Source organism: Mobula hypostoma, chromosome 14, assembly GCF_963921235.1.
Source record: "Mobula hypostoma chromosome 14, sMobHyp1.1, whole genome shotgun sequence".
In the NCBI taxonomy this organism is placed as follows: domain Eukaryota; kingdom Metazoa; phylum Chordata; class Chondrichthyes; order Myliobatiformes; family Myliobatidae; genus Mobula; species Mobula hypostoma.
Genome location: NC_086110.1, coordinates 41,099,167 through 41,112,212, shown reverse-complemented (window position 1 = coordinate 41,112,212; position 13,046 = coordinate 41,099,167). Strand labels below are relative to the sequence as shown.

General features: G+C 44.4%; 1 protein-coding gene across 2 annotated transcripts in view; it reads left to right on the top strand.

The window, feature by feature from the left end:
* The first annotated feature begins 529 nt into the window (after nt 1-529).
* slc7a9 (solute carrier family 7 member 9) overlaps nt 530-13,046 on the top strand; it is a 90,120-nt gene continuing 77,603 nt past the window's right edge. For both annotated transcript variants that reach the window (XR_010020302.1, XM_063066993.1), the window contains exon 1: nt 530-685. The gene's annotated coding sequence lies outside the window, so the exon portion shown is untranslated. The remainder of the gene's footprint in view (nt 686-13,046) is intronic.

The following is a 13,046-nucleotide window of genomic DNA, read 5'->3' as shown; positions in this document are numbered from 1 at the left end:
CATCTGATCTCACCTATCATCTGCCATCTTGTACTCCTTCCCCAAGCCCCTTCTTATTGTGGCTTCTGACCCCTTCCTTTCCAGTCTTGATGAAGGGTTTCAGCCCAAAATGTCAGCATTTGTTCCCCATCCATTGATGCTGCCAGATTTGCTGACCACCGCCAGCATTTTATGTGTGTTGCTCAAGATGGACAAATCGCTTGTGTTTATTCTTTCTCAACTCATTTTCCTACTGTAAAGAATCTGGAGTGAATATAGATACAAGTTTCCCTCTTGATATTTGTCTAACTGCAACTCAGTATTAGCCTCACACTGTAACAGCATTAACAAACGAAATGAAAGATCCACCGTGAAACTACAAGCGAGTAACTTATCAGCCATTAAAGAAAGTTTTGTGCTTCAACCCTTAAGTTTTATCTTAACAAAACAAATCTTAATGACGTTAATACAGTACACCATTTTCATTAATCATTACTTTATATGTAATCTAGCACCAGCAAAGTACCTTCGAAAAACCAAGTCAGCAAGAATGAACCACTGCAGAACGTTTCAGAACACTCCTCATTGATAACTTAGTTGGGAAACAGGAGTTCCAGCTTTTACAATTCTACGGCAAGCATAGAATCACAGATTTCCAAGTACATTCTTTTTGCCTTTCAAGAGACTGTTCAATACCGCTACTAAGGTAAGATCTGTGATTTTGAGTACTTTTAAATGTAGAAGTTATTTAAATGACATAGGTAGGTTATCAATTTGTGTCTGGGTTTAATCCCAGTAATTCTTTAGGAAGAAACACATACAAAATGCTGGAGGAGCTCAGCAGGTCAGGCAGCATCAATGAAGAGGAATAAACGGCTGACATTTTGGGTCAAGAGCCTTCCTCAGGACTGAAGAGGAAGGGGGAAGATGCCAGAGTGAGAAGGTGGGGGGAGGAGAAAGAGGACAAGCTGGAAGATGACAGATGAAAGCAAGTGAGTAGGGGAAGGGGAATGAAGTAAAAAGCTGAAGTGAAAATTGGAAAAGGCAAAGGGCTGGGGGAAAAAGGAATCTGATAGGAGAGGAGGTTGGACGGTGGGAGAAAGGGAAGGAGGAGGGACTCCAAGGGGAGGTGATAATCAAGTGGGGATAAGAGATAAGAAGCCAGACTGAGGAATAGAAGAAGAGAGAAGGGGGAGGTGAAAAAAATTACCAAAGGGAGAAATCGATGTTCATGCCATCAGGTTGGAGGCTACCTAGAAAGGACATGAGGTGTTGCCCCTCCAACCTGAGAGTGGCCTCATAGTGGCAAAAGAGGAGGTCATGGTGGAACAAGAGTGGGGATAGGAATTAAAATGGTTGGTTACTGGGAAATTCCACTTATTGGTGGATGGAGCAGAAGTGCGCGACAAACTGGTCCCCCAATTTACGTTGAGACTCAGCAATGTAGAGGAGGTCGCATTGGGAGCACCGGATGCAGTAGACCACCCCAACAGATTCATAGATGAAGTGTGGTCTCACCTGGAAGGACTGTTTGGGACTCTGAATGGGTTAAGGGAGGAGGTGAATGGACATGTCACTTGCAGGGATACATGCCAGAAAGGAGATTAGTGGGGAGGGATGAATAGACAAGGGAATTATGGAGGGAGTAATCCCAGTGGAAAACGGAGAGTGGGGGGAGATAAGTATGTGTTTGGTGGTAGGGACCTGTTGAAGATGGCAGAAGTTATGGAGAATGATGTGTTGGGTGCAAAGGCTTGTGGAAAGATAGGTGAGGACAAGTGGATCTCTATCATGTTAAGACAGCGGAAGGATGGGGTGAGCGTGGATGTCTGGGAAATGGAGGAGATGTGTGTGAGGGCAGCATCAATGGTGGGGGGGGACGGGACTCTGTTCTTTGAAGAAGGAGGACATCTCTGATGTCCTGGAAGGGATTGCCTCATCCTGGGAACAGATGAAGGAACGGAGAAATTTTCACAGGAGTCATGGTATGAAAAGGGAAAGTTAAGATAGCCATGGAATAGGTAGGTTTAGAAAAGTAGTGGTAGACAGTTTGTCTCCAGAGGTGGAGGCAGAAAGATCGAGAAAGGGGAGAGATGCGAGTGTGTGTGTTGCTTTGAATTTCTGGCATATGCAGAATCTCTTGTGTTTATGAATTTCTAAGGAAAATCTGCTTTAACCTGTACCAACTTTTTTTAAATGCCTGCTTGGAACATGCTGGTGGCTGCAACAAAATCTACTCTTCCAATTTGGGAAAATGACATCGGTATAGACTACTGTTTAGGACTCCCAGTGATTTGCCTAATCACAAAATAATCCTGTTTGGTTAGATAGAATGAAAGCCTTTCTCAGAAAGAAGTATCCAGGGGTACTTGAGATTTTCTTAATTGTAGGATGTTGGGAGAGAAGACAAGTCAGTTGAAACTTCAGAGTTATTTGGAAATATTTAAATTATTTGATAGAAGTTGAACAGAGACACCCAAATGGTATGTTACCTCAGGGGTCCCCAACCTTTTTTGCACCGCGGACCTGTTTAATATTGACAATATTCTCGCGGATCGGCCGACCGGGGGGGAGGGTGTTCAAGTAGGGTTAAACTCACCTCAACATGTCTTTTACTGTTAGGGTTGCCAACTTTCTCACTCCCAAATAAGGGACAAAAGTAACAGTCGAATCCCGGGACACTTGTGTTTACCCCAGGAAAGACAACCATGACCATGAAGCCTTGCACAGGCACCTGTGTGCACATGCGTGTACGTGCTGATTTTTTTTTCCCACAAATCGGTTTGGCTTAATCTTCCTGACTACACTGTACATACATTATTTCTACTTTATATAGGCTGTGTATTTATCATATAATTCCTGCTTTTACTATACATTAGTGTTATTTTTGGTTTTATGTGTTATTTGGTAGGTTATTTTTTAGGTCTGGGAACACTCAAAAATTTTTTCCATATAAATTAGTGGTAATTGCTTCTTCGCCTCACGCCATTTCGGCACAAAAGGTTTCATAGGAACGCTCTACCTTAGCGGGGGAAATATGGGACAAGGGCAGTCCCGTATGGGACACACCAATTTAGCCCAATATACGGGATGTCCTGGCAAATACGGGACAGTGGCAACCCTATGTTCAAGTTCAACAGTGTGTGACAGGGAATGAGGAAAGGTGCAGCTGACTCATATCGTTTCCTCGCGGCCCGGTAGCACATGCTTTGCGGCCCAGTACCGGTCCGCAGCCCGGTGGTTGGGGACCACTGTGTTACCTCACCAGTGATAGGATCAGGGAGGACTTGGATTAGGTCCAGGGCATTCTCAAGGGTGAGGGTGAGCAGCCAGATGTCTTGGCACCAATGACATAGGTAGACAAGGTGAGGAGGTCCTGAAAAGAGATTTTAGGGAACTAGGTAGAAAGCTGAGGAACAGGACCTCCAGGGTAGTAATCTCTGGATTGCTGCCTGTGCCATGTGCCAGTGAGGGTAAGAATAGGATAATCTGGCAGGTGAATGCGTGGCTGAGGAACTGGTACATGGGGCAGAGGTTCAGATTTATGGATCATTGGGATCTCTTCGGGGCAAGGTATGACCTAGACAAAAGGGACAGGTTACAGCTGAACCCAAAGGGGACCAATATCCTTGCAGGCAGGTTGGCTAGAGTTGATTGGGTAGGCTTAATCTAATTTGGCAGGGAGATGGGAACTGAGGATGAAGTAGTTGGTTTACAAACAGAGGCAGTGTGTCACCCTTTCTGGGAGAGGCTGATGATCGGGCAAAATTGCAGTCAACAGGATGAGTTGAAATGTAAAAGGTGGACAAAATTGAAAAGGGTGAATACAGAACTAAAGGTGTTATATTTAAATGCACACAGTCTATGGAATAAGGTCGATGCACTTGTAGCACGGTTACAGATTGACATGTATGATGTTGTAGGCATCACTGAATCGTGATGAAAGGAGATTATAGGTGGGAGCGTAATGTCCAAGGATCCACATTGTATTGAAAGGCCAAGCAGAAAGACAGACGGCGTGGCATTGCTCTGTTGGTAAAATGTGAAATCAAATCATTAGAAAGAGGTGACATAAACTTGGAAGGTGTTGAATTGTTGTGGATAGAGCTGAGAAACTGCAAGGGTGAAAAGACCCTACTGGGAAATACTATATATACAGACCCTCAAAGAGTAGTAGAGATGTGATCTACAAATTACAATGGGAGATCGAAAATTGATGCCAAAAGGGCAAGGTTACAATAGTCACAGGAAATGTCAATATGAAGGTAGATTGGTAGGATCAGGTTGGTGCGGGATTCCAAGAGGGGAGTTTCTAGAATGTCTATGAGATGGCCTTTTAGAGAAGTTCATGGTTGAGCCCACTAGGGAGTCAGCTATTCTGGATTGGATGTTGAGCAATGAATTGCAATTGGTTAGAAAACTTAGGTCTAAGAAAATCCTTAGGGGCAAGTGATCATAATATAATCGAATTCACCCTGAAATTTGAGACGGAGAAGCTAAAGTCAGATGTATCAGTATTACAGTGGAGTAAAGGTAATTACAGAGGCATGAGAAAGGAGTTGGCCAGAATTGATTGGAAAAGAACACTGGCAGGGATGAGAGCAGCCATGGCTGGCATTTCTAAAAGCAATTTGGATGGCACAGGATATATACATCCCAAAAAGGAAGAGGTGTTCTAAAGGAAAGATGACACAGCCATAGCTAACAAGAGCTGTCAAAACCAATGTAAAAGCCAAAGAGGGGGTATATAATAGAACAAAAATGAGTGGGAAGTTAGAGGATTGGGAAGCTTTTAGAAACCAACAGAAGGCAATGAAAAAGATTATTAAGAAGGTGAAGATGGAATACAAAAGTAAGCTAGCCTATAATATTAAAGAGGATACCAAAAGTTTCTTCAGGTACATAAAGTGTAAAAGAGAGGTGAGAGTGGAAATCGAACCGCAGAAAAACAATGCTGGAGAGGTAGTAATGGGAAACAAGGAAATGGCAGATGAACTGAATGAGTATTTTGCATCAGGCTTTATTGTGGAAGACACTAGCAGAATGGTAGAAGTTTCGGGTGTCAGGAGTCATAAAGTGTGTGAAGTTCTCACTCCTAAGGAGAAGGTTCTTGGGACATTGAAAGGTCTGAAGGTAGACAGGTCACCTGGACCAGATGGTGTACACTCCAGGGTACTGAAGAGACCGTGGATCGTTAGCAATGATCTTTTAAGAATCACGAGATTCTGGAATGGTTCCAGAAGACTGGAAAACTGCAAATGTCATTCCACTCATCAAGAAGGGAGAGAGACAGAAGAAAGGAAACTGTAGGCCAGTTGATCTGACCTCAGTGGTTGAGAAGATGTTGGAGTCGATAATTAAGGATAAGGTCTCAGGATACTTGGAAGTACATGAAAAATAGTCTGTAGCCAGCATGGTTTCCTCAAGGAGGGAGAGAGCAGCAAAAAAGGAAATTATAGGCCAATTAGTCAGAGCTCAGTGGTTGGAAAGATGTTGGAGTCTATTATTAAGGATGGGGTTTTGGGGTACTTAGAGGCATGTGATAAAATAGGCCATAGTCAGCATGGTCCCCTCAAGGTAAAATCTTACCTGACAATTTGTTGGAATTCTTTGAAAAAATAATAAGCAGGATAGACAAAGGAGAATTGGTTGATGTTGTGTACTTGGATTTTCAGAAGGCCTTTGACAAGGTGCCACACATGAGGCTGCTTTACAGGCTACAAGCCTGTGGTATTGTAGGAAAGATTCTAGCGTGGATCGAGCTGTGGATGATTGGCAGGACACAAAGAGTGGGAATAAAGAGAGCCTTTTCTAGTTGGCTGCCAGGGACTAGTGGTGTTCTATAGGGGTCCATGGTGGGAGTGATCCTTTTTGCGTTGTGTGTTAATGATGTGGATGATAGAATAGATTATTTTGTTGCAAAGTTTGCAGACAATATAGGTGGAGGGGCAGGTAGTTTTGTGGAAGTAGAGAGGCTGCAGAAGGACTTAGACATATTAGGAGAATGGGCAAGAAGTGGCAGATTAAATACAGTGTTATCAAGTGTATGGTCATGCACTTTGGTAGAAGAAATGAAAAAGTTGACTATTTTCTAAATGGAGAGAAAATACAAAAAACTGAGATGCAAAGGGAATTGGGAGTCCTTGTGCAGGATTAACCTGAAAGTTAATTTGCAGGTTGAGTCTGTGGTGAGGAAGGCAAATGTGATGTTAGCATTCATTTAAAGAGGACTAGAATATAGAAGCAAGGATGTAATAATTGAGAACTTAATAATGAGGAATGATGAGATGGTGTTCGTGGACGGTTCGGAACTGGTGAATCATCTATGCAATTTTCTTATTTTATATTTGACTTTATCGCCTCATTAAGGAATTTCATCCACCCACTAATTGGAAAGATTTAGATTTATTACCCTCAATAAAACTCATGTGTGTCTATTCACTGTGTGTTGTTTCCGTGGAAAATCCCCAGTTGGTTGTTTACAGCTTTTGAATAATGTGCGGCAATCTTTTCCCCACAGAGGCTTAAGTCACGGATAGGCTGGCAACTGAGAACTGTTAAGCAAGTGACACGGGGGAGCTAAAGATTTACAAGTGTTGATGAATATTCATTGTTGTTAGCCCATCACGCCTGCTGGGGCAGCAGCTCGCCAGAATCTTTTGTCCTGGGCCAGTCTTTCAAGTTGTCCCCAGGTGTAGCCCATCTTTGAAGATCCCTCCTCTCTCAGGAACGAGGTCTTCGGAGCTTCCGTTCATGCTTCTGTAGATCTGAGTTTTTACAGGATGGGGTTGCTAGCCCCATGTACAACCAGGCTTGGGGCCATCCATGGTGGAGCTCAAGATCCATTGGGAAAGTTTATTTGTAAAGAGTTACTTCATGTTTTAGGGTGAATCCGCGCAAAAGATGGGGAGGGGAGCGGTGGTAAATTGTCTTTTGTATCCAAAATTCCAAAAACTACAAATGGCGAAAATGTGAAATAAAAACAGAAAATGTTGGTAACACTCAGCAGGTAAGGCAGCATCTATGGAAAGAGAAACAGTTCGTGTTTCAAGCTGACCATCTTTTTACAGTCCTCAGGTCTGATGTGTTACTTCCTGTGTTTTATTGAGTTAACTGAACTTCCGGAATGGCTTTGAAAAAGTGGCAGAGAAAGAATTGTTTCTCTGTTCCTTGGTTACCTTTCTCCAAGTGGGAGTGGTGAGATTCCAGACAAACCCTCTTGTCTGTAACTAGCAAGCAGATCCTTGTCAGGACTGTTACCAGCTGACAAGCTAGTAACAGCAACAACCCATAGATAAGTCTAAATCAAAGTACAGAAGGGATAAGCGGAGCGGCCATTGTTGGGAGTAGGCCAGTGGCGAGAGTAGAAGCAACAGCCTTTGGCTCATTCAGGTTTTGGCGAGGTAAGTGGGTAGTGGACTTCGTTTTTGGTTTTTCTTAGCATTTTTTTGAGGAATAGAGAGCATTCGGTAGGGTTAATATTTTGCTCTGGGTGTCGGATGTGGGAATCCTGGGAATCTTCCAGTCTCCCAGATGGCCACATCAGCACCAGGTGCACCGAGATGCAGCTCCTGAGACACTGCGTTAGGAATCTGGAGCTGCGGCTCGATGGCCTACAGCTTATCAGGGAGAGTGAACAGGAGATAGAGAGGAGCTACAGGGAGTTAGTCACTCCAAGGCTGCAGGAGTTAGATAAGTGGGTGACGGTCAGGGAGGAGAAGGGAAGAGCTCAGATTGTAGAGAGCACCCCTGTGGCCATCCTTCTCAGTAATCGTCATCTCATTTTGGATGTGGTTGAGGGGGATGAGCTGACAGAGGAAGGCCATGGCAATTGGGTCTCTGGCTCTGAACCTGATTCTGTGGTGCAGAAAGGAAAGAAGAAGATGAGGAATGTGGTAGTCATAGGGGATTCCACAGTGAGGGGAACAGACAGGAGGGTCTGTCAGCCTGATAGAGATACCCGCATGCTGTGTTGCCTCCCAGGTGCCAGGATATGCGATGTCTTGGATCGGGTGCAGAGTATTCTGAAGGAAGGGGTTGAACAGCCAGAAGTCTTGGTAAACATTGGTACTAATGACATAGGTAGAAAAAAGGAGGAGGTCCTGAAGAGAGAATTCAGGGAGTTAGGTAGGAAGCTGAAGAGTAGGACCTCTAGGGTAGTAATCTCAGGATTGCTGCCTGTGCCACGTGCTAACGTGCGCAAGAATAGCATGATCAGGCATATTAATGCATGGCTGAGAGGCTGGTGTAGGGGACAGGGCTTCAGATTCATGGATCTTTGGGCCCTCTTCTGGGAGAGGTATGACCTGTACAAAATGAATGGGTTACACCTGAACCCAAAGGGGTCCAGTATCCTAGCGGGCACATTTAATAGGGCTGTTAGGGAGGGTTTAAACTAATTTGGCAGGGAGATGGGAACCGGAGTGATAGGGTTGAGGAATGGGAAAACAGAAATAAATCAAATGTAGCGTGCAACAGAGATTATAGAAAGAACAGGCAGGAGATGAAGCTTAACCACAGCCAATGGCATGAGTTACAGGGCAATAGAGGCGTGGTGCAGTTAAAAGAGAAAGCAACAAATACTGGACTGAAAGTGTTGTATTTGAATGTACACAGCATAAGAAATAAAATGGATGATCCTGAAATTCACCCACATATTGGCAAGTATGACGTTGTGGCCATCCCTGAAATGATGCTGGAGATACTGCAATGGAAGACGCAGAGATGGCAGAGAAACTGAATGCGTATTTTGCATCAGTCTTCACAGTGGAAGACGTCTGCTGTATACCGGACATTAAAGAGTGTCAGGGAAGTGAAGTTTGTGCAGTTAAAGTTACGACTGAGAAGGTGCTCAGGAAGCTTAATGGTCAGAGGGTGGATAAATCTCCTGGACCTGATGGAATGCACCCTCAGGTTCTGAAGGAAGTAGCTGGAGAGATTGCAGAGGCCTTAACAATGATCTTTCAAGAATTGATAGATTCTGGCATTATACTGGATGACTGGAAAATTGCAAATGTCACTACGCTATTTAAGAAGGGTGGGAGGCAGCAGAAAGGAAACTATAGACCTGTTAGCCTGACATCAGTGGTTGGGAAGTTGTTGGAATTGATTGTTAGGGATGAGATTACGGAGTACCTGGATGCACATGACAAGATAGGCCAAAGCCAGCATGGTTTCCTAAAAGGAAAATCCTGCCTGACAAGCCTACTGCAATTCTTTGAAGAAATTACAAGCAGGGTAGACAAAGGAGATGCGGTAGAAGTGGTGTACTTGGTGTCACGTACCCCGTGACGGGGATAAAGAAACCAGCAGAAATAGAAACCACTTTGGAGTCCAGTATTGCTATAAACTAATAATATTTATTAATAACTACGCAATACAGTAAATATCAATGTAAATAAATCACACAAGTTAGCAACAAATATATATATGAGTACGTAAATCAGTCAGTGTGGAAATATATGTATGAAAACCAAGCTTCTTTAAGTCTAGGGGTAAAAAGATACAGTCTTACAATGTTGAGTAAAGTTCAGTTCAGTTCAGTTCGTGGTATTTAGTTGAATAGCGATGGGGAGAGATAGAGAGAGAGAGAGAGTTGAGTCTTCAGGTGAGCTGTTGCCATCGATCTTCTCGTCGTCCTCCGAAATCCTTTACAAGTCACCGACTGTGACTTTAACCAGGGGGACCCGTTATCCTGTGGTGGACGCATAGACAACTCCCCACCAGTCAACCCCTTCTTCAGCGGTGGAATAGCAATTTGGATCGATCCGCCTGATCGATCCTCCAAAACCCACTTTCTCTGCGGGGACAACAATGCTCATTCAGTAACCAGATCATGTGTCTGAGGTCTGAATCATCTGACCTCCCATTTATTTCACCAGGCTGAGCATCACCTGTCATTCAAAGAGTCCCTCCTTTCTTTGTTTGCAAAGAAATGCAAGCAGGCAACAAGTCCTTGAAAGTAACATCAATAATGTCCTGTTGGTCACCATAGCAACCTTCAAGCTGCTCAGTTTTTATCTCCAAAGTAAAACTCCAGAGTTAAGTCCCGTGTCAGTCCAACCGTCAATCTTGGTCTCTCTCTCCTTTCCAAACAAACCATCAATGATAAATGTCTCTCCCTGTCTCTCTTCAGTTAATAGGGGCATTCCTGGATCCGCTCACATTAGATTTTCAGAAGGCCTTTGACAAGGTGCTGCATATGAGGCAGCTTAGCAAGATAAGAGCCCATGGAATTACAGGGAAGTTACTAATGGGTGGAGCATTGGTTGATCAGCAGAACACAGAGAGTGGGAATAAAGGGGATACTATTCTGGCTGGCTGTTGGTTACCAGTGGAGTTCTACAGGGGTCGGTGTTGGGACTGCTGCTTTTTATGATGTGTGTCAATGATTTGGACTACGGCATTAATGGATTTGTGGCTAAATTTGCGGCTAAATTTGCTGATGATACAAAGATAGGTGGAGGAACAGGTAGTGTTGAGGAAACAGAGAGCCTGCAGAGAGACTTACATAGTTTAGGGGAACGGGCAAAGAAGTGACAAATGAAATACAATGTTGGAAAGCATATGGTCATGAACTTTGGTGGAAGAAATAAATGGGCAGACTATTATTTAGATGGGGAGAGAATTCAAAATGCAGAGGTGCAAAGGGACTTGGGAGTCCATGTGCAAGATACCCTAAAGGTTAACCTCCAGGTTGAGTCGGTTGTGAAGAAGGCAAATGTGATGTTGGCATTCATTTCTGGAGGTATAGACTATAAGAGCAGGGATGTGATGTTGAAGCTCTATAAGGGACTTGTGAGACCACACTTGCAGTACTGTGTGCAGTTTCGGGCTACTTATTTTAGAAAGGATACACTGACACTGGAGAGGGTTCAGAGAAGATTCATGAGAATGATTCCAGGAATGAAAGAGTTACCATATGAGGAATGTCTGGAAGCTCTTGGGCTGTATACCCTGGAGTTCGGGAGGATGAGGGGGGATCTCATAGAAACATTCTGAATGTCAAAAGGCCTGAACAGATTAGATATGGCGAAGCTATTTCCCATGGTAGGGGATTCTAGGACAAGAGGACACGACTTCAGGATTGAAGGACGTCCATTTAGAACAGAGATGCAGAGAAATTACTTTAGTCAGAGGGTGGTAAATCTGTGGAATTTGTTGCCATGAGTGGTTGTGGAGGCCAAGTCATTGGGTGTATTTAAGGCAGAGATAGACAGGTTCTTATTAGCCAGGGCATCAAAGGGTATGAGGAGAAGGCAGGGGAGCGGGGATGACTGGAAGAATTGAATCAGCCATGATGAAATGGCGGAGCAGACTCGATAGCAGAACGAATGACACCTGTTAAACTCACCTTAACACATCTTTTACAGTCTTAACCCACCATGGGCAATAGAAAAGTCACTGTTGCAAACAGTGCAGCGAGCAACACTGTCATTATTTTTGACCCCTATTAGGCAGGGGTACACTTTAGTGTGGTCTGGGGTGACATACGTATCATATTTTCTTTTTTTGGAACACTCTCGCTCTTGCTCTTGCTCTCTTTCTCTCGTGTGTGCGCTCTCTCGCGCTTGCTTTCTTGCTCTTGCTCCCTCGCTCGCTCTTGTGCGCGCTCTCTCTTTCTCTCTCTCTCTCGTGGTCGCTCTCACTCGCCCTCGCTCTCTCGCGCTTGCTTTCTTGCTCTTGCTCTCGCTCTCTCGCTCTTTCTCGCGCGTTCTCTCACGCTCACTCTCAAAAAAATCAATTTCCGGGACACTGTATATAATTTGCGGGCATCAGGGAACCACTATTATAATGCGGGAGACTCCCGGAACTTCCGGGAGAGGTGGGATGTCTGGTAAGAAGAGGTCAAGTGAAAGTGACTGCCCATGACATGAAGGGAACATTTGATCAAGAATGGCACTGAAAGCTTGTTTAAACTAGAGTCAATGGGAATCAGTGGAAACGTCGTACTGATTGGAATCACGCCTGGCGTAAAGTAGGATGGTTAGAATTCAGTCATCTCAACTACAAGCCATCTCTGCAGGAGTTCCATGACGTAATGTCCTTGGTTCAACCATCTTCAGCTACTTCATCAATAACCTTCCCTCAGTCAGAAGGACAGAAATAGGGGTGTTTGCTGATGACTGTTCAATGTTCAGCACCATTTGCAACTCCTCACATAATGAAGCAGTCCACTTCTAAATGCAGTAAGAGCTGGATGATATCCAGGCCTGGGCTGATAAGTGGCAAGTAGCACCTGAGCTACGCAATTGTCAGGTAACGACAAGAGAAAATCCAGCAATCACCCTTTATCGCTCATTGGCAATACCATCACTGAATTGCCCATCATCTATATCCTGCAGGTCACCACTAACCAGGAGCTGAAATGGAGTAGCCATTTACACGAGTTACTCGAGCAGATCAGAAGCTGAGAACTCTACAGTGAGTAACTCGCCGAATTCCCAAAGCCCGTCCACCATCTGCAAGACTCAAGTTAGGATTGTGATGGGAAACTCTGCACTTGCCTGGATGGGTGGAGCTAGAGCAATACACAGGAAGCATGGCGTCATACAGGACATGGTAGCTCACTTGATAGGCAGACCATCCACTGCCACTCACTCACTTCAGCACCAATGCATGGTAGCAGCAGTTTGTGCCACCTGCAGAATACACTGCAGCAACTCACCAGGACTCCCTTAGCACCTTCCAAACCTATAATCTCTACCAGCCTGAAGGAAAAGGGCAGCACAGGCATGAGGATATCAACACCTGAAGCCATACACCTGACCGGCAATTGCCATACCTTCACTTTCAATGGGTCGAAATCCTGGAAGTACCTTTCCTCACAGCACTGGGGAATAGCCACACCTCAAGGACTGCGGTGGGTTAAGGCGGCAGCTCACAGCCACCTGTTCAAGGGCAATTAAATTCTGGCTAAGCATGCAAAACCCACTGGTGGAGTTAAATAAAAGATAATGTGCTCCTTAATCAAAGTAATTGATTTGGCAAAATCTTGGAATTCGCATCTCCTTACCTATTCTGTCTGTTGTCATTTTCTGTGTGTGTGTGTGTGTGTGTGTGTGTGA